This window comes from Salminus brasiliensis, chromosome 1, assembly GCF_030463535.1.
Source record: "Salminus brasiliensis chromosome 1, fSalBra1.hap2, whole genome shotgun sequence".
Classification (NCBI taxonomy): Eukaryota; Metazoa; Chordata; class Actinopteri; order Characiformes; family Bryconidae; genus Salminus; species Salminus brasiliensis.
Window position 1 is genome coordinate 32,962,287 of NC_132878.1, and position 19,395 is coordinate 32,981,681.

Genomic DNA, 19,395 nt, shown 5'->3' on the forward strand with positions numbered 1-19,395 from the left:
ACTGTAATTATCTTATATTATATATTGGTATTGTGTTATTAATAATGGTATAAAAGTCATGCGGTAACCGTTCTGAATTGAAATCAAAACAAAATTGATTTGTGAAGGATTGTTCTGTAAAGTGTCAAATGCTGGCAGATGTAAAATAAGAATGAGGCTCTACTGGAATAAGAACAATCCAAGTTTGCGGACGATAAACAAGCCAAGGTCAGTTCCAAAAGACAGATGAAAGACAAATGCACAAACATCACACAGTGATGTTGAAAAACACGAAAAAAGGTCATACAAGGAAAATATACATATATACATACAAAAAATGGGATTCAACACCTCACAATTAGTCAATTACTCTAAAGCCCGGGCTTAAATACTTTGCTAAGATAATCATCTGATCAAATACACAGGTGTCTGCCTTTAGAGTTCCTGAGAATGTGAACGTGAGTAATATCCGGATGAGTCCGTATATAATGAGGCACTCGGCAGATGCGTGACATGTTCCGTCATATGTTGTGGTTAAGATAATATGTTAAAGATTTTTTGAGACCACTTAAGGTCCTGGAGCTTTTTAAGAGTAACTGTTTCAGATGACAATTAGATACAGGATTACAATCAGACACTCATGTGGCCATTATCTTCATTGACTGAATTTAGTCAGCCATACTGAGCCTTGTTTCATGAGTTTATTTTAATGTCGCTTCATCATAACTGCCTTTTGCTAGGCCATGAGGAATCAGTAGCTGTTTATCCAGTACACAGATAATTTATCCAAATTTTTGTAACTGAGTGTCTTGCTATCCCTTTCTGCTGTTACACTGGGAATTTCCCCACTGCGGGACTAATAAAGGACTATCTTATCTTATCTTATCTTATCTTATCTCTTGTATAGATGCATAACTGTTTGGTCCAATCAATATTATTGTTTTGTCTAATCTTTTTCTATTTGGTTTAATGTGTGTGTGTATGTGTGGCATTTTAAGTTTTTTTGTTTTTGTTTTTGTTCTTTGGTCCAATTTTAGTTTTATATACATACTTTGGTTTTAAATTCCACTTTGTGGCCTGTGCGCTGGTTTCTCAGTGTATCTAAGTGTTTGTTGATATACAACCATAATGCAAAAACATGGTTATTATTCATGGGTATTTTTCATTTTTTTGTATCATTTATCTTCAAAATATACTCATGCTGTGGTAAACTACCTAACAGATTAAAGAAAAGAAAAATCAGCGGAGAGAGGAAAACCCATTAGAATGGGGATTTAAACATGGTGATGTGAATTGTCAAAAGGCCTGATAGCAAGGCCCTTTACCCTCTCTGCTCCCCGGGCGCTGGAGTTGGCTGCCCACCGCTCTGGGTGTGTGTGTGTACTCACTGCCCCTAACACATGTGTGTGTGTGAGTGTGTGTTCACTACCAGATGGGTTAAATGCGGAGGACACATTTCGCTGTACAGTGTACACTGTACAGTGACAAATACGTGCATTTACCTTTACCTTTACCTTTACCTTTACCAGAGGGATGGGACATTCCATTTTTGAAGTTAGCTTGAATCTGAACAGATGTAATTTATTGATAATACAGTTGTGTGTGTTATTTTAACTTATACTGTGTCATACATTATATAACAGAGAATTTCATTCACATGGAAGTTAAATTGCACACACTAATGTACATTCAATAAAGGCTTTTTTTAATGTATGCTTTCACCAGCGAATGGCAACTGCAAGAGCAGCAGAATGCCAATTCAAGACCTGCTACAGTGTTGTTTTGATTAATATGATTAATTTTAAAGCTGAAGATGTTAGTGATTATCTATAGATTGGTAATTGAAAGTAAAACAATAAAAATATTTAAAAAGTTGAATGTGATTTAACATATTTATATACATGTACACATAGAACAGGGAAGCAACTAATGATACTGTGGCGATAAGGAGGCAACACCACCCTACACTGCCCTGATTTCATTCACCTGTGGCTGTTCAGTCTAACGAGCCCAGGTGAACGCCATAAAAGGGCCGGCTCAGTCACACACGAGGAAAGCGATCATGGACTGAGCTGCCAAAGACTAGACAGACTGTGCATGGGTGTAAAGATTATTAAAGCCCCACTTGGGCTATTTTGTTTTCTTAGGTTTTGTTTGGGTGTGGTGGAGGCCAAGTTAAATAAAGGTTTATGAGTCACTTGAACCATGTGTTTGTGTTCTCTCTGAGCCTTACTGCCTAGCAGGTCACGGTGGCCACGTCCCATACATATTTAAGAGAAAAGTAGTCATATAACTTATATCACTTATAACATAGTCTTATAACTTATAACATATAACTTCAGCAATAAAGTCATAACAAGCAATGCTTTGATTCATTTTAACAATTTGATTTAAACTGAATAAACCTGGTTAAATTGCTTAAATTTTTGAGGTTGTTACCATGTGAAAAGGATTAGAAAAGTCAAGCATCTTGGATCATGTTAAAAAGATCTGAAAATGATATACCTTATGTAACAGTCATTATATTAAGCACTGGATGTAGCTCTGATATAGATTTTGTATAAACAGTTATGGACAGATACATCCAACACAGGGGGGCTCTACCATCTAGAAACAGAAACACTTGTTCAAATGTGACGCTCCCCATGGCTAAACCATAAAAGCCACCTCAAGTTTTCATTCTGACGTTGAATTGGAGTAGGATAAAACAAATGGGAATGAAATTCCACATTAAATGTTCAAAACATCAGCATAATCTGGATCACTGAAATACTTTAGCCAGGCCTCAGTCTTCAACCCAGAGACAATATTGCATGCATCTATAAAGCTTTTTCCTGCTTTCCTTCAAGTTATGGCAGCATGGTATGGTATAATTCATTAGTTTATTCTTACTTATATACATCTATTCTTTACACTGTAAATATTGACATTTCTCAATTATTTTATATTTTGTAGGTTCATTTCAGCTCTTTCATATGTGCCCTACATTACTCCTTTTACCAACAGCTTTATTATTAAACTGGAATTGTGTGTCTGACCTTTGTCAGAAGACCTAGTAAAGCACAGAAAATGATTACCACTTCTATTTTCACCTAATGTCATCTTGGAGTTAACTATCAACTATTAAGTGTAACCTAGTTTTTTGTTATGTTGTGCGGGTTCATTGCTTTTTATAATAATTATTAGTAGTAGTAAAACTGTACAAATAGTAGACAATTTCTGCAATGTCACCATTTATTGAAAATGCTCCATGAATGTCTCCATGAATGATAAAATACTCAGTTAAAACATTAGTTGGGGTTTGTTTAAATCTCCTAGGTAGTGGATAGGTGGTTCTAGGTGGTAAGCAGTGAAATCTTCGACTGTGCCGAGATTTAAACAATGACCATTGGCCACAATATGCCATTTTAAAGACTGTAACCAGTCTAAACCGTTGAATGTTCATATTTTGTGAATGTAGTGTTTAAATTAAGAATTTCTCAGTCTAAATATGGCATAACAAGCTTTGCTGTCCATTTGCTATCTAATCCATTTTTTGGTGGTCTGACATCAACTGTGAAATTATCAGATCTTGTGCATCTTTGCTTATATGCAAAAGTTATGAGTAAGAAGCTCGGTGCTCATTCCTTGATTGATGTGCTGATTCACATGTAGTTTGAATTGCAGCTTCATTTCTTTATAAATCAGGTGTATTCACTACAGACGTACTGTAAATTGTAACTTTATTTGTATTGTACTTGAAGATTTTTAAGCTTTTCAATTCCTGTCCACACTTCTGACAGCAGCCGGAGGTGCAGACACCAAAGCAGACACCGTAATTCCAGTAACCTCATTTACCCATCTTGTTCTGGTGACTGGGGGACTCTGGAATTGCCAGTCTGCAGTGCAGAAGGCAGATTTCATTTCAGCTTTTGCATCTGCTCAGTCTCTAAACCTCCTGGCTCTGACAGAGACATGGATAACCCCAGTGAACTCAGCCGCCTTGTCGTCTGCCTTTGCATTTTCCCACTCTCCACGAAGGACTGGCAGAGGTGGCGGCGCAGGCTTGCTCCTCTTTCCTCTGTGGTGCTTCACCTTGCTCTCTCTTATTCTAATCTTGACATTTCCTCTTTTGAATACCATGCTGGTACTGTCTCTCCTCCCACTCTCCTCATTGTTCTCTATCGTCCTCCTGGGAAATTCTGTTGATGAACTGGACGATCTCTTGAGTGGACTCCTTGTTGACTCCTCACTTATTCTACTTGGTGACTTCAACCTTCCATCAGAGAAACTCCTGTCATTGTTACGGTGTGGTGTGGGGTTTGGACTCAAGTGCAGTTAAAGTTTGTTTTATTATTGTCAAATGAGACAACTCCTTTTGTGGTGTGTGCTTGGTGACTGTTGGGCTTGAACTCCCAACCTTGGTAATGGGAGCCCAGTGTATTTCCACTGGGCCACCACAGCTGTTGGGGGTGGCAGTATAAGCACTGATCGTAAGCAACACAAAAAGGCGGGAAAACAAACAAAGGAAAACCAAACTCAAGACAACTCAAATTCTTTTCTCTTTTTTCGCTTTTCTCTTCACAGCTGTTCACTTTTCTCTTTTCTGTTCACAGCTTGAACTTCTTTTCTTTTTCAACAGCTGTTCACTTTTCTCTTTTCTGTTCACAGCTTAAACTTCACTTTTCTCTTTTCAACATAAACCCACTGTTACCGTTCGCCCCTCTACAAAGGTGCGACGGGGAAGTGTGTTTGGCTAGGTGTATTTATACCGTGCCACACAGGTGGGTCTGGTTAGCGTTGATTATCGCTGGGAATTCTGGGGCTTGGAGTTCTTTGCTCCAACCCCACCAGCTTTCCTACTTTGCTGGCTGGGCCCCCTGCTGGCAGCTGGCGGTACATGCTGCCTGCTCACAGTACCCCCCCCCTAGGGACGGCACCCGACGGCCCCAAACCAGCTGCACGATCACGCCTGAAATCCCTGATCAGCGTAGGATCCAGGATTTGGCGCGCTGGAACCCAGGAGCGCTCCTCAGGCCCGTAGCCCTCCCAGTCAACCAGATACTGGGTACCACCCCGGACCGTACGCACGTCCAGCAAACGCCGGACAGTGTAAGCCGGGGCACCCCCCACCATGCGTGGGGGAGGGGGCTGGGCCCGAGGCACAGGGGCCCCACACACAAACGGACGCAGGCGGGACACATGGAAGGTGGGATGCACCTTCATACTTGTGGGCAGTTGCAGCCGGAAGGAGACCGGATTCACTCGCCAAAGTATCTTAAAGGGGCCCACATACCTAGGGGACAGTTTGTGTGAGACACCTCGCAGCGGGAGGTCTCGGGTGGACAGCCATACCCTTTGACCCACACGGAAAGATGGAGCACAACGCCTCTTGCGATCCGCAATCCGCTTTCTGGCCCTCGAGGTTGCCAGTAGGGTGGCCCGAGCCTTCTGCCAGGTCCTACGACATCGACGGACAAGCTGCACAGCAGAGGGAACCCCCACCTCCATCTCTTGTTCTGCGAACAAGGGAGGAGAGTACCCATATTGGCATTTGAAGGGAGACATACCCAGGGACGAGTGCCAAAGCGTGTTGTGAGCATACTCCGCCCAGGGCAGTTGGTCCACCCAAGAGGCTGGGTTCCCTGCTGTCAAGCAGCGGAGCAGCTGGCCTAGGTCTTGGTTGGTTCGTTCAGCCTGTCCATTCGATTCAGGGTGGAAACCTGAAGTAAAGCTGACCGTGGCTCCCATCAACTGGCAGAATGCCCTCCAAAACCGGCTGGCGAATTGGGGTCCCCGATCCGACACTAGGTCGCAGGGCATTCCGTGCACCCTCACTATGTGCTGCAACAGCAACTCTGCTGTCTCTTGGGCCGAGGGGAGTTTGGGCAATGCAACAAACTTGCATGCCTTTGAGAAACGGTCCACGACCACCATTATAACCGTGTTGCCTTTGGATGGTGGAAGACCCGTCACGAAGTCCAGGGACACATGGGACCACGGACGAGCCGGAGTTGGCAATGGATGTAAAAGGCCAGGTGGTCGGGACTGGAGTGCCTTGTTTTTGGTACACACTTCACATGAGGCAACATAGGCACGTGTGTCCTTGTCCATTCCTGGCCACCAGAAGCGTCTCCGGAGGAACTCCAATGTCCGGACCGCACCCGGGTGACCAGAAAATGGGGAGGCATGTCCCCATTGCAGAAGCGCCTGGCGAACTGCGGAGGGCACATATTGCCGACCAGGAGGACCACCCCCAGGGTCAGGCTCCCGTCTGAGAGCTTGCACTATGTCCTGCTCAATGTTCCAGCGGAGGGGAGCAACTATTTGAGAGGCCGGGATGATTGGTTCAGGCTCTGGATTGGATCTCCGGGGTTCCCACCGCCGGGATAAGGCATCTGGCTTGGTGTTCTTTGAACCCGGCCGATAGGACAGTGTAAAATGGAAACGGCCAAAATACAGCGCCCATCGGGCCTGCCGAGGGTTCAGTCGTTTGGCCTGCTGTATGTAAGCCAAATTTTTGTGGTCCGTCCAAACAATAAATGGGTGTTTGGCCCCCTCAAGCCAGTGCCTCCATTCCTCCAGAGCCAACGTCACCGCGAGGAGCTCCCTGTCCCCAATGGGATAGTTGCGTTCCGCCGGGGTTAGCCTGTGGGAGTAGAACGCACAGGGATGGAGCTTTTTACCTGGCCCCAGGCGTTGGGAAAGGAACCGCACCTACGCCTACATCTGAGGCGTCTACCTCGACGACAAACGGTTCATTGGGGTCCAGTAGCTGTAAAACCGGGGGTGAGGTCAACCTCACTTTAATCTCTTCAAAGGCCCTTTGAGCCTCCATGGACCAACGAAAGGGGCCTGGGGTCTTTCGAGTCAGGGCAGTGAGGGGGACCGCCACCGTACTGAAGTTCCGCACAAAACGGCGAAAGAAGTTAGCGAACCCCAGGAAGGACTGGACTTGCCTGAGAGAAGAAGGACGAGGCCAGTCCTTGACGGCCTGAATCTTGGTTGGATCCATTTGAAGAGTGCCTTTGGAGATTATGAACCCCAGGAACGACACAGTCTCTGTGTGGAACACAGATTTCTCCAACTTGATGAAGAGACGGTTCTCCAAGAGCAGTTGGAGGACTCGCCTGACGTGTCCCACGTGTTCCTCCAGGGACTGGCTGTATATTAATATGTCATCGAGGTAGACATATACGAAGTGGTCCAACGCCTCCCGTAACACGTCGTTGATAAGACGCTGGAAAACCGCTGGGGCATTCATAAGGCCGAAAGGCATGACGCGATACTCATAATGCCCTGTTGGGGTGATGAAAGCAGTTTTCCACTCATCCCCCTGTCATATGCGGACCAGGTTGTAGGCACTGCGTAGGTCCAGTTTGGTAAAGACTGATGCCTGCTGCAGTGCCTCAAAGGCCGTCGACATGAGGGGGAGGGGATAGCGGTCTTTCACAGTGATCGCATTTAGGCCTCGATAATCAATGCATGGGCGGAGTCCGCCATCTTTCTTCCCCACAAAGAAGAAACTAGCCCCAGCAGGGGATGAGGATGGATGTATGAAACCGGACTCCAGTGCCTCCTTAATGTAGGAGTCCATGGCAGAACGTTCCGGAGGAGAAATTGCAAACAGGCGCCCCCTTGGGGGAGTAGTCCCCGGTAGGAGGTCTATGGCACAGTCATAAGGCCTGTGAGGGGGCAGGATTAGCGATTCCTCCTTGCGGAACACAGCACAGAGATCCCAGTACACCTCAGGAACCCTGTCTAGATGAGGAACGACTGACTCTGGCTTAGGGTCTCTCTGAGGGGGTCCTTCCTTGTGACCCAGACAGGCCCCCTGACAATGTGGCCCCCAAGCATAGACTGAGCGGGTTGTCCAATCTATCCGTGGGTTGTGGAGTTCCAACCAGGGGTAGCCCAGCACCAACTGCAGATAAGGTGCCCGAGTCAGGTACAATTCCACCTGCTCAGTGTGGGCCCCAATCCGCAGTGTTATCGGTTGGGTGCGATGGGTCACAGGACCAGAACCCACAATCCTCCCATCTATGGCATGGACAGGTAGTGGGCGTTCCAGGGGGTCCACGGGAAGGCCAAGACTAGCCGCCAGTGAGCTGTCCACAAAATTGCCTGCAGCCCCAGAATCCACAAAGGCTGTCAGCGATTTATGTTGGGAGGTCCAGGCTAGAGTAACCGGGAGGTGAAGTCCTGAGGTGGGGGATACCACATGGTCTAAGGCCGAGTCCCCCGCTTGGGTTAGACCCTCTCGTTTCCCCGACTTACGAAGGACTGTCTTAGACCTGTCCCCCGGGACGGGTCAGGGTGGTAGATAACCGGGTAACCGGGTACCTCCCAGTTGCATGGGCTCAGGAGCCTCCCGTGGTGGGGGTTCCCAAGTGGGATTGACTGGCTGCTGGTGCCAAAAACCTGTAGCACGAGGGTTACGTGCTCTCTCTGGCCCTCTGACGTATGCGGTTGTCCAGGCGGATGTACACGTCATAGAGGTCACAGAGTGTAGGGGGTAGGTCACGAGTGGCCAGCTCATCCTTCATCTTGCCCTTGAGACCTCGCAGAAAGATCGGCCTCAAGGCCTCTTCACCCCAAGCACTCTCTGCTGCCAGAGTACGAAAGTCTATAGCATATTCCGCTACAGAGCGTGCACCCTGGGTGAGGTCTAGCAGCCGTGGGCCAGCGTCTCTACCCTCCAATGGCTGGTAAAATGTCTGACGCAATGCCTTAGCGAACGCCTGAGCAGTGAGGCAATCAGGGGAGTTCTGCTCCCACAGGGCCGTAGCCCACGCTAGAGCTCGGTCCGTGAGCAGAGACAACATGTAGGCCACTTTGGAGCGCTCTGTGGGGAACCGGGAAGGTTGCTGCTCGAATGCAAGACTGCATTGCAGCAGGAATCCTCTGCATTTTTCTGATTCCCCAGTGTAACGCTCAGGTGTAACCAAGTGGGCCTCATGTCTCACCGTAGTTACCTCAGGAGGAGGGAGTGGGACTGGGTGTGCGGCAGTCTCAGGGCGGGCCTGTGGGGCCTCAGCCTGAACTGTAACCAGCTGGTTCAGTCGCTCTGAGATCGCCAGCAGCAGTTGTTCATGGCGGCCGATGGCCGTGCCTTGATGCTGTAAAGCTTCATTAATAGGTGCCAACTCTGCTAAGTCCATTTTTGGTCGCACCTTTCTGTTACGGTGTGCAGTTAAAGTTTGTTTTATTATTGTCAAATGAGACAACTCCTTTTGTGGTGTGTGCTTGGTGACTGTTGGGCTTGAACTCCCAACCTTGGTAATGGGAGCCCAGTGTATTTCCACTGGGCCACCACAGCTGTGGGGGGGTGGCAGTATAAGCACTGATCGTAAGCAACACAAAAAGGTGGGAAAACAAACAAAGGACAACCAAACTAAAGACAACTCAAATTCTTTTCTCTTTTTTCGCTTTTCTCTTCACAGCTGTTCACTTTTCTCTTTTCTGTTCACAGCTTGAACTTCTTTTCTTTTTCACTTTTTTTTTTTTTCTTTTCTCTTTTTCACTTTTCTCTTCACAGCTGTTTACTTTTCTCTTTTCTGTTTACAGCTTGAACTTCTTTTTCACTTTTTTTTTTTTTTTTTTAACAGCTGTTCACTTTTCTCTTTTCTGTTCACTGTTACCGTTCGCCCCTCTACAAAGGTGCGACGGGGAAGTGTGTTTGGCTAGGTGTATTTATACCGTGCCACACAGGTGGGTCTGGTTAGCGTTGATTATCGCTGGGAATTCTGGGGCTTGGAGTTCTTTGCTCCAACCCCACCAGCTTTCCTACTTTGCTGGCTGGGCCCCCTGCTGGCAGCTGGCGGTACATGCTGCCTGCTCACAGTCATCATGCCTTCTTCCATTGCTATCATTTGATCTCGTGTTCAACCAGTCTGCACCAACACACAAAGCAGAGAACACTCTGGACCTTTTCATTAGCAGACCTGTCCCTGCTCTGGATGATGTGGCTGTGACTCCTTTGGACTTCTCTGAACACCACTTTCTCTCCTTCTCACTCCCTCTCTTTACTCCTTCTTCAACCACTACTTCCACAAATTCTTCCACCCTTTACTGCAACCTTCGCTCTGTTTCCCCTTCAGCTCTTGCCTCAACTGTCTTGAATCTTTCTCCTCTCTCCCACTAGATAGTACTACAAACACTTTCCTCTCATCTATCTCCACCTCTGTCGACCTTCTCTGCCCTTTCCATTCTAGGTCAGCAAATTCCTCTCCACCTTCCCTATGGCTGTAAGATGTTCTCGGCAACAACCGTAGAGAGCTAAGAATGGCTGAAAGGAAGTGGACATGACATGACTCTGACCTCAATTCCTATCGGTCTCTTCTCTCCAGGTTTAGAACGGAAGTTGCTGCTGCAAAAAGCATCTTTCTACAGGGGGAAATTGGAAGCATCTGCATCTGACCCACGCAAACTTTTCACCATTTTCTCTTCCCTCCTCAACCTTCCTACTCCCCCACCACCCACTACCCTGTCTGCAGAAGATTTTGTCTCCTTCTTTAAAGAAAACGTTGATAAGATCCGCTGATCCTTCCCCCCTGCCTCTGCACCCCCTTTAGACACGGTCCTCCCTTTTCTCTTTCCTGCTTCTCTCCTCTTTCCACAGATGACCTCCTACACATTCTCACCTCTAATAAGTTCTAAGGTTTCTACCTGCATCTCAGCATGTCTTACAGATGTGTCTTTTTGGATGGTGGCTTACCACGTCAAACTCAACCCCAGCAAGTTCAGCCATGTCACTCCTGTCTTCCAGAGTCACTTGCTGTTCTCAAACGCAGACTGAAGACCTTCCTCTTCCGAGAGTACTTGGGTATTATGGTTTCCATATTGACTTGTGTTTAGTAGTGTTCTTGGCCAGATGTGGACTTGGGCTGCGACTCATGGCATTTCACAAGTCCACAAGAGAATCAGCTAAACATGACCAACATGACCCTTCTGTTTGGTTCAGTTGGGGTTTGTATGCTTAGAAGATAAACAACTGCATCAGCACCATCTGTTCTTGACTGTCAGCATCACTCTATCTGACTTTTAAAAATAGTCGATACACCACAGTATCAGTTATCAGCTGATGGTCGCTGGACTTTTCCCGGACATCTAGATGATCAGTCTAGATGACAGATAGACTAAGTAGTTATTTAAAAAGGCAATATTATGGTCATGGTCATGGACAGTGAGAGGATCTTTAATGAGCTGATCCGCTCCATTGAGAAAAAGCACTCTGAGGTAACAGAGCTGATCAGAGCTCAGGAGAAGACTCAACTGAGTGGAGAAATTACAGGAGGAGATCAAAGATCTAAAAGGGAGACACACTGAGCTAGAGCAGCTTCGCCAGATTTCCTGTTTGTAACACAGGACTGCTGATCCTGTCCTTACTGTTGCGTCATGAAACACAATTCCTAATTTTGTAGTTTTATGTTTATGGTCCTTAATTGCAGTATATTAATGAAACTAAAACATAACAGTACATGACATCCTCATCGATACGCAATGAATCTCTGGATATGTTGGTATGCTGTCGAAGGATCTTCCCGAAAAGAAGGACTTAAAGGTTGGATGGAGTAAGATAAGGAAGTAAATAACAAGGGAGTCAAAAGACTGAGGTAAAGAGAGATGAAGAAAGTGGAAAGGTATAGAGAAGTATAGGAGGACATGGTTTACATAGTAACTTACCCACAAAGTTAGTACCCACTGTTGGCTCTAACTGTAGTTTATTACAGTACAACAGTTACCAAAGTCAAAATCCATGAAACTGGAACTGTCCCCACTTTTTATTTCACCAGTAAAAACATGAAATATTTGAATAATATAATGACTGGCTATCTGGAAATGTCACCAGTTTTCATTTTAGAAGTGTCTTCAACCAGCTCTTCTCTTTAACCAGAGTAATCTCCATTTAGCTAACTGGTGTAGAATTAACAGCCTCCCAGTAATTCCAGGGTCTGCAATGCTAGCACATCTCACAACTAATAAACACATGAAAAATAAATACATCAGTGATCATTTTAGTGGCAGACAGATGCATGAACACACACACACAGAACCAACGAACACCATTGGAAAATGCACTTGCATCCACACCACTAAGCAGCATGCTGAACTTTGCCCTGAGCTGCTTCAAACCAATGAATGACATGCCACCTATGAATGGCATCCAGTTTGTACTGAGGTACTTTGTACAAGGCATTTTTAAAAGCCTGTTCTACAGAAAGCAAGGGGTTTAACCTGCAGTTACTGGTCAGGCTGCATTTTTAACCAACTTTAGTTTGGAAGGTTTCTTCCACATCGTTTCATCATTGAACAACATGCATTAAGTTAATAAGTGAAAGGTAAAGGGGGAATTATTGTTAGTGTTGTGGCTTTGTCTTTCAATTATGAACATCCTCAGATTGCTCTAACATATTTTACCAGAGCAGATCTTCTTACAGTGGTTGTCTTCTAACTGGAAGAAGTGAGTACTAACTGCAGTGTCTGCTCAAGATAAGGACACGTCACACTACTGAATGCAGGGTTACTGCATGTACTGCACACACTTTACTTTACTTTCAGAGTGGGAAAACATTTACTATTACTTTAAAACTTGAAATTAGAATCAGATGCAGCACATTAGCTGATGGAGAGCTCTGGAGTCAGAAAGTCAAAGCCAGGCTCTTAATCCTTTTTAAATGATGAGGGGCGATTTAAAGCTTTCTAACATCACACAGCTGAAAATATTCTGCATGGAGGAGGGGGAACTTTCTCCTGGTCAATGATAGAGACTTGTCGACAGTTAGGAAACATCTAATTGAGGTTATTTCAGCCAAAAGGGGCAATTACCAGCTATTAGGACATAAAGTGCCAACTTGTACCTAAGTAGGAAGAGGCATCCTTTCTTATTTATTTTTTGTTAAATAAATTATTTAAAAGATCTAATTGCATTGTTTTTAAGAAGGCAACACACATCACATTTATCTGGAGACATTGTTTGAAAGAAAATCCCATATTGATATGTCCATATTTCCTAACAATGAACTAAAAAAGATATATAAATAATAATTTCATATGATGAGAATATATGGATGTTTATTTCAGCTCATCACATAAACAACCTTAATGTCTGCTCCACAGAGTATATTCCCTCAGTCTGTCTAGGGTGGGATATTTTTCTGCTTGAAGCTGCTTGAAGCTTCAGCAGGTTCAATAAACGCAGCAGTGTACTGTAATCACCCTTGCCTGGCCCTAAATGGTTCCCATTTGTGCCTCCTTTGTAGCCCTGCCCTATCTTTGTCCTCCCTAGGTATTTTGGTTCAGGTGTTTGTTCATGAACTAATTTTTAGGGATTTTACTATTATTAATGTTATTAATGTTTTATTAATTCTCTGTTCAGTGACCTGTTAACTGTGTTAAATAATAATTAAACATAATTCAACAAAATAGTTAAATAATAAACTCTTACATGCCTTTAAAAATGTGTTTGAGGTGGGTACAAACACCCAGTCTTGTGCTAATGGATGTGTTTGGTCTGTTTTTTTAGCCGTGAAAGTGCTTCTTTCACTTTCCTGGTCCGCCGCTATGCAGCAACATTGCCACTTTGTTTGAAACCTGGGATTAGCTGATCGCGCTGAATCTGGCCGGCATGGAGACCAGGACAACGGACATCCCCGAAGAGCTTTGGAGATGGACACACAGAAGATGCAGAGGAGGAACAAAATAGGGTGAGTGAGGGCGAGATGACGGAGGCTTATGGAGAATATGTGAGGAGATGGTCTGAGGAAACTTACGAGGCACTGCAGGATAGCTTTAAAGCAACAGACTGGTCAGCACTCTGTGAGCATATGGAGAGGATATTGATGGGTTTCAACCAGGACTGTTAAATGTTACCCAAACAACAAGCCGTGGGTAACAAGGGACATTAAAGCTCTTCTTAATAACAAGAAAAGGACCTTCAGAGCTGGAGACAGGGAGGACATGAGAACGATCCACAGGGAACTGAAGACAGCTATCAGGGAGGCTATGAACAAATAGTGGAAATTCCAGCAGAACAACCTGAGGGAGGTCTGATGTTAAACGATGACAATCTCTGGCTTTAGGTCCAGCAACAACAGAGAAGGAAAGGACAGCGTGGACAGGGCCATCAAGCTAAATATGTTCTTTAACAGATTTGACACTGTAGGTTCTGTCATCCCCTGTCCTCAGCAGCCCACTCCAGTAACCCTGTATATTCCACCTGAAAGCCTGCCCCCCTCCTGTGACAGCCCACCTCACACCTCCATCCTTTACCAACCCGTTACCTCTAGAGTGAGTTTACTGCTGACCAGGTGAGGACATCAACATGAGCATGGGCCTCCAGAGGGTCCCTGTGATGTGGAAGACGTCCTGCATTGTTCCTGTTCCTAAGACTGTGGAACCCAGTGACATCAAGGACTACAGGCCAGTGGCACTAACGTCACACGTCATGAAGACTATGGAGAGGCTAGTATTGGATGAGCTCCAGTTAAGCCAGTCCAGCCAGTTAAGGAGTTGAGGATGCCATAATCTACCTGCTTAATGGAGTCTACACTCACTTGGACAAGCCAGCCAGCACATTGAGAGTCACTTTTTTTTTACTTCTCCAGTGCATTCAACACCATTCGGCCTGATCTTCTGGGTGACAGTGATGCAAATAGATGGCTCCCTCGTGTCCTGGATTGCGGACTACCTGACTGGCAGACCATAGTATGTACGTCTGCAGCACTGTGTGTCGGACAGAGTGGTCAGCAACATTGGAGCCCCGCAGGGAACTGTCATCTCTCCCTACCTCTTAACCCTCTACACCACAGACTTTAGCTACTGCACAGAGACCTGCCTCCTTCAGAAGTTTTCTGCTGACTCTGCAATAGTTGGATGTATCAGCAGGGGTAATGAGAATGAGTACAGGGCGACAGTGAAGGACTTTGTCGCATGGTGTGAGCTGAACTATCTGCAGCTCAGTGTGACAAAGACAAAAGAACCGGTGGTGGACTTGAGAAGGACACTGACAGAGGTGAGCCCTGTGTTAATCAGGGGGGTCAGTGTGGACACTGTGGAGAACTACAAATATCTGGGAGTACAAATTGACAATAAACTAGACTGGGCTAAGAACACTGACACCAGCTACAGGAAGGGCCAAAGTCATCTCTAGTTTCTGAGGCACCTGAGGTCCTTCAATATCTGCCAGAATTTGTTCACAATCCTTTTATGAGTCTGTGGTGGCAAGTGCTATCCTCTATACTCAAAAAACTGATCCCCAAGGCCAGGAATGTCGTAGGTGTGGAGTTGGACTTGTTGATGGCAGTGTCGGAGAGGAGGATGCTGTCTAAGCTGCATGCCATTATGGATAATGGCTACCACCCACATAATGATGAGATAAAAAAGTACATTCTATGCAGAGGTGATTCCTGCCTGTGTCCATCAAACTCTATAACATGTACATGTTGTACATACAATTTTCTTTTCTTCTCTCTCTTTTTGTTGTAATTTTTTTAAAAGAGTGTTTATTTTTATAGTGTTTATTCTTACACAAACAGTTTTGATTCTGATTACTGAGCTCAAAAATGTAAATTAAAACGCATGAAAACAAATTGCGTTTGGTTCCATATTTTTGAGGTTAAGCTATTAAAACAGGTCAGTTTGTAAGGGATAAACCTTGGTTTTCTTCCTCAGTCGCTTTGTTATTTTAGGTTCCACTACCCAAACAATTTTCACAACCGATGAGAAGTCTCTTGTCATGCAATAATATACGGGATCCAAAGGTTGAAGCAGTCAAACAGGGTGAACAAGGCAAACAAGGGCAATTCCAAAAATCTAAAACATAGAGACAGAAGCAGGTTGAAAATTGGAACAGTACTAAACCAGAGAATAACATGCTTTGAATTGCTGGGGTTAAACAACAAGATGTCACTCCTCAGTCAAGGTGCGGCATCCTAAAGTAACGTAGCTAATGGGTAAGTGACACCAGGTGTAAGCAAGTCAATACTGAGGTGATAGCAACCTCCTTAGGCAGAGAGGTGGAACTCCAGGGCCATTCGTGTCAGCTCTCAACTTTGCTACGATACACCTGACAGAGGTACAAGATACAAAAAATAGCAGATCTCTAAGCTCAATGCACCAACTGCTAAACAGAGAAAGTTACAGATATACAGAGGGGAAATGAATACCAATGGCTGGATCGTGTCAGAGAGAATGCGTACAAGCACAACTGCATCATCTGCCACCCGGTTTTCTCCAAAGCAATCAGAGCTCCTCAGTCCAGCACAGCCAGCTAAAGTTAGTAGTCATCCCTCAGTCCAGTTGTTTAGCCTTCCTGCTCACTGGCTGGTGATAACTTGTAATTTCACAGCTTCTACGTAATAAAAGAGAGCTGTTCTGATGGTCACTGCAGTCAAGGCAGAGAGGACCTTGGAGTGAACTTGCAGTCTCGGTGGTTAGTGTGGCACAACAGATAACACCACCACTGGGAGACTGGGGTTCGATTCATATACTGGGTGACTATGCTGCGCTACACCAATAAGAGACTCCTAAAACTGCATTGGCCCACCTCTGTAATACGAGTAACCTTGTAAGTCGCTCTGGATAATAGCGTCAGCTAAAAGCTAAATAATGTAAATGTAAATCTTGTAGACAGATGTTAGGGTAGGCTATGACAACTTAACTTCTCTCAGGGATAAATAAAGATGGAACTGTCTGCCTGCCTGAGTCAATAACTTACCATTCTTGTGAACGCTAAAGGAACTGTAAGCTAAGTAGGGCCGTTGTGTGCCAAATGCTGTGTATTTCAGACGTCTGGTGATGTGATCATTATTAAGTACTGACACAGTGGTTCAAAGCAACGGGGGTGGTGTTTTGTTTTTTTTTATATACATTGTATTTTTGTTTTTATAAACTCCAATTCCCAGCATACATCAGGAAAATCATCTAATTATTGTTCCATCTCACAGACTTCTGATTATATCTATAGAAGACTTAAGCAATCATTGACTGCAGGGGAAGTAAGAAGAGTTTGAACGATTAGGGATCCTGCTCATCCAGCATTGTTTTGTGTGAAATTTCATTTATATGAATTTGATTCCTGTCTTCAGCTTGTTGGGCATGGTGCATGCCCACTTTCATATTACTTATAAATGTACAATTCTGCACGGCTTTGTGCTTCTGTAGATGGAGTGATCTAGCAGCTCCTGGGATGTACAGCAGCTCAATCTTGCTGAGTTAAGTTTGAGGTGGTGAGCTGCCGTCCAAGAAAAGATGTCAGCGAGACATGCTGAGATGCAGGTAGAAACCTGTGTGTCAGAAGGTGGGAAGGAAAGGATGTGTTGAGTGTCATCAGCATAGAAGTGGTAAGAAAATTCATAGGGGGATATTACTTTACCAAGAGAGCTAGTGTAGATCAAGAAAATAATGTTTGTCTTGTCTTACAGAATATACAAGCATGAGGTCATCAACAGTTATTTATGGTTATTGTGTACACTCATTTACACTTCTTAGAACCCCTTTACGGGTTCTAACCTTGGTTTTCCTTTCAGCAGAGGATGGACTCATCCAGGTGAGTAAAAGTATTATCAGCCATCTGATGATAACTGGATCAGCGGTTAGAGCGCCGGGATATCGATAACAGGGTTGTGGGTTCGATTCCCAGGCTCGGCAAGCTGCCACTGTTGGGCCCTTGAGCAAGGCCCTTTACCCTCTCTGCTCCCCGGGCGCTGGAGTTGGCTGCCCACTGCTCTGGGTGTGTGTGTGTACTCACTGCCCCTAACACGTGTGATTGTGTGTTCACTACCAGATGGGTTAAATGCGGAGGACACATTTCGCTGTACAGTGTACACTGTACAGTGACAAATACGTGCACCTTAAAACAAATGTATTATTTTAACAAGAACAAATGTACCGACACAAGGAAGTGACATTTTTATTGTTGATACCTGCATACACTGTTAGACTGTATAGATTTTATAATCATAATAATAGGTTCAGTATCATTATATAATGTATACATTACTAAACAGTGTACTTTACATATTCATAGATGTTCTCATTAAATGTCACATTATAATACTGCCCAAGCTGCTATTACTACCAGATCAAAGAATAAAAAGGGCTTGTGCTAGAGTCACATCTAATAAGTAAATCAGGTGAAATGCTGGTGGAAGTAAACAAACTCATTCAGTGTTCTTCTTACTGTGTTCTTCCAACCTACATATGACTAACATTACTTTACTGACAAACAGCATGCTCTGATCACTGACTTTGTGAATGTGTTTATTCTGTTAGTGTTTTGCAAGTTCAGAGCTTGCAAAGAGTTTGGAGTAGTTTTCTTAGCTGCTTAAGGCTTTCACACGGTGCTATTTGTTTAGATAATAATAAAATCATTAAATAAGAATTCAAATATTCAGTTGTAATGTCTCCCTCTGCTGGCCTCAGTGGGGAGCTCATGCACAGCAAGCTCCAGTGTGCAAGGGCTAAGCTCCCTCCCCCGAGGCTCCGTCCCTGTGCTCCTACCAAGCTTCAAGTGTTTGTGTCTCTATTGTTGTTTATTCTGGTTTTGACCCTCTGTTGTGTTCTCTGACCTGGATTATGGACTTGCTTGAGGCATGCATGCCTGCTTGTTTCCTGACCTCTGCATGTCCTGATGATAAATATTGTATTAGCCCTAATAAAGTCTGTCTGCACATGCAGCCTGCCTCAATCCATATGTTACACCAGTAGTTGATCTGCTTCTGTCTATAGGAAGCCTTTGAATTGTGTAATGTATAAGCACAGTGTTTGTGCTGAGGGTGAGATGATATGTTTTATTCTTGCATTTTATTTGGCATGCCTTCCTTTCTGTGAAATTACATCTTTTTATTTCTCCACATTCCATTTACTTTGATTCCCTGAATGAGCACAGAACATAACAGGGGTATGATGTGTGGCATGTGATCAGTTATTAGCTTCTTAGGGATGAACACACCACCACTGAATACAAGCTCATAAGGAATAGCTTTGGATGGGGCCTTTCTTGAGAGCACAGCCTCTCGATAGCAAGTGGCATGATCAGTGAGGACAAGGATATTGGTCAGCCTAAAGAATCTTTGGCAGTGAGCTTGCTAGGTCTATTCTCTGACATTTGGTCATGAGAGAAAGCTGCGTCATGCAGGCTGCGATGAGGTTCACTGGCAGGCGGGGCAGTGCTGATAAATTTCACACCTCAACATTCACAGAGTGAAATCTCTAGCTAGGGTCTTCTTCGGGCTTAAGAAACCCCTATCAATGGATATGTGCATGTGGACAAGGCTTAAGGACAGTACCACTTATCGTTTGCCATGGGTCTATGTCAGCCATCCTGGACCGAAATTCTGTTTCTACAGCCAGGACATTTGGATGGATCATTCAGATCTTCAGGCTGGGTGGTGGTGGTGGTCTCATTATCACTGTCTTTTCTATATTCCCAGATCA